The 2,424-nt window shown below is 47.5% G+C and overlaps 1 pseudogene; it reads right to left on the reverse strand.

Moving 5' to 3' along the window:
• Positions 1–1,185: 1,185 nt before the first annotated feature.
• Positions 1,186–2,344, reverse strand: LOC102831002 (annotated as a pseudogene).
• Positions 2,345–2,424: the final 80 nt, after the last annotated feature.

The raw sequence follows: 2,424 nt of genomic DNA on the forward strand, positions 1-2,424 counted from the left end.
TCACCATGAGTTGAACTGACACAGTTGCGACTGATTTTGTTTGGATTTTTGTCTAGGACAAGGCCTGTCTTCCCAAGACTCTTTATTCCCAAGAATTTTCTAGGTGGTGCTGATACTACCGGTCCATGAACCACACTTTGAATGGAAGTACTGTCTAACCAAATAACTGTCCTAATCCACTGGGCGCAGATTAGGACCATAATTTGGTAAGACAATGAAGGCAAAACACAAAATAAATTGACCAACTATAAACAGAAGCACAAAGATGGCTCAGGATGGTAGAAAGAAGAAACGAGTCGGGACCCTGGGCTCCGTGCAATAGACAGGCCCACAGGTTGGGGTCTGGTACTTAGAGCTTATCTGAAACCCAGGAGTCTACCCTCAGAATGATGGCACTTTCCCCTCATTGGGAGCTTAGAGTGGGAGGATGCATGGGGCAGGGTGGGGAGCTGTGAAATTGGTGCTCATGGCCCTGGGGTTCTGGACCCACTTGTAAACTCTCTTCTCTGGCAGAGCCCTAGTCCCACTGACCAACCCCCATTGTCCATGGATGTCCTCCTTACCCTCTTGACTTCCCATACCTCACACCGGCTTCTACTGAAGCATGTGGAACCTCAGGTTGTACTGTTGCTAGTTGCTATGAAGTCAGTTCCAACTTCCTGTGTACAACAGAACCAAACCCTGCCTGACCCTGCACCATCCTCACAGTTGTAATGTTTGAGCCCATTGTTACAGCTGCGGTGTCAATCCATCTCATCAGGGGTCTTCTGTGTTTTCACTGACCTTCCATTTTACCAAACATGATGTCCTTCTCCAGGACTAGTCCCTCCTGATGACATGTCTAAAGTACAAGAGACATGTCTAAAATTCTAAGAAATATTCTGATTGTATTTCTTCCAGAGTAGGTTTGTTTGTTCTGGTAATTTATAGGATATTCAATATTCATCATCAATACCAAAATTCCAAGTCATCGATGCTTTGTTGGTCTTCCTTATTCACTGTTCAGCTTTCACATGCCTAAGAGATGATTGAAAATGTCATGGCTTCTTGGGTTATATGTGCTTCGGGCCTTGAACTGAAAATGCACTTCATGTATATTACTTTTTTTTTTTTAAGGCTTACAGGTTCAGGTTTTAATGCCTTGTGATCAGTAACAGAGCAGTCTGGAGAGAATCTGTTGTGATTTTAGAAGCATTTCCTGTGGACAATGGAAGGCCCTGCCTCATCGTATTTGGGCTTGCTGATCCACATCTGCTGGAATGTGGAGAGAGAAGCCAGGATGGAGCCTCTGATCCAGACAGAATAATTCCGTTCTGGGGGAGCAATAATCTTGATCTTCATGGTGCTGGGGGCTAGGGCTGTGATCTCCTTCTGCATCCAGTCAGCAATGCCAGGGTACATGGAGGTTCCCCCAGACAGGACGTTGTTGGCATATAAATCCTTACAGATGTCAATGTCACACTTCATGATGGAATTGTAGGTTGTTTCATGAATTTCAGCTGATTCCATGCTAATGAAGGAAGGCTGGAAGAGGGTCTCAGGGCAGCGGAAACACTCAGTGCCAATGGTGATGACTTGCCCATCAGGCAGTTCATAGCTCTTCTGCAGGGAGGATAAGGAGGCTGCTGTGGCCATTTCATTCTCAAAATCAAGGGCCAAATAACACTTCTCCTTGATGTCTTGGACAATTTCTCGCTCAGCTGTGGTCACAAAGGAGTAGCCTCTCTCTGTGAGGATCTTCATGAGGTAGTCCATGAGGTCGCAGCCAGACAGATCAAGGTGCATGATGGCATGGGGCAGTGCGTAGCCTTCATAGATGGGGACCTTGTGGGTAACACCATCCCCTGAATCCAGGACAATGCCTGTTGTACGTCCAGAGGCATAGAGGGAGAGCACAGCTTGAATGGCAACATACATGGCAGGGACGTTGAAGGTTTCAAACATGATCTGCGTCATCTTCTCCCTGTTAGCCTTGGGATTTAGGAGGGCCTCAGTGAGCAGGGTGGGATGTTCCTCAGGTGCTACCCGCAGCTCATTGTAGAAGGAATGGTGCCAGATCTTCTCCATGTCATCCCAGTTGGTGATGATGCCATGCTCGATGGGATATTTGAGAGTTAGGATCCCGCGCTTGCTCTGAGCCTCATCCCCAACATAGCTGTCTTTCTGGCCTATTCCCACCATTACACCCTGGTGGCGTGGGCGACCCACAATGGATGGGAAAATGGCCCCGGGGGGCATCATCTCCGGCAAAACCAGCCTTGCACAGGCCAGAGCCATTGTTGCACATGAGTGCAGTGTTCTCCTCTTCACACATGGTGAGTGTGGCCAAGCAAACAGGCTGGAGTACTGATGATGTGAGAGGTCCTTTTCCTAGAGCTTGAGTGCTGGTGTCATGTACATTACTTTTTAATGGTTTCTTTGTGT

This window comes from Chrysochloris asiatica, unplaced genomic scaffold, assembly GCF_000296735.1.
Source record: "Chrysochloris asiatica unplaced genomic scaffold, ChrAsi1.0 scaffold00001, whole genome shotgun sequence".
In the NCBI taxonomy this organism is placed as follows: Eukaryota; Metazoa; Chordata; class Mammalia; order Afrosoricida; family Chrysochloridae; genus Chrysochloris; species Chrysochloris asiatica.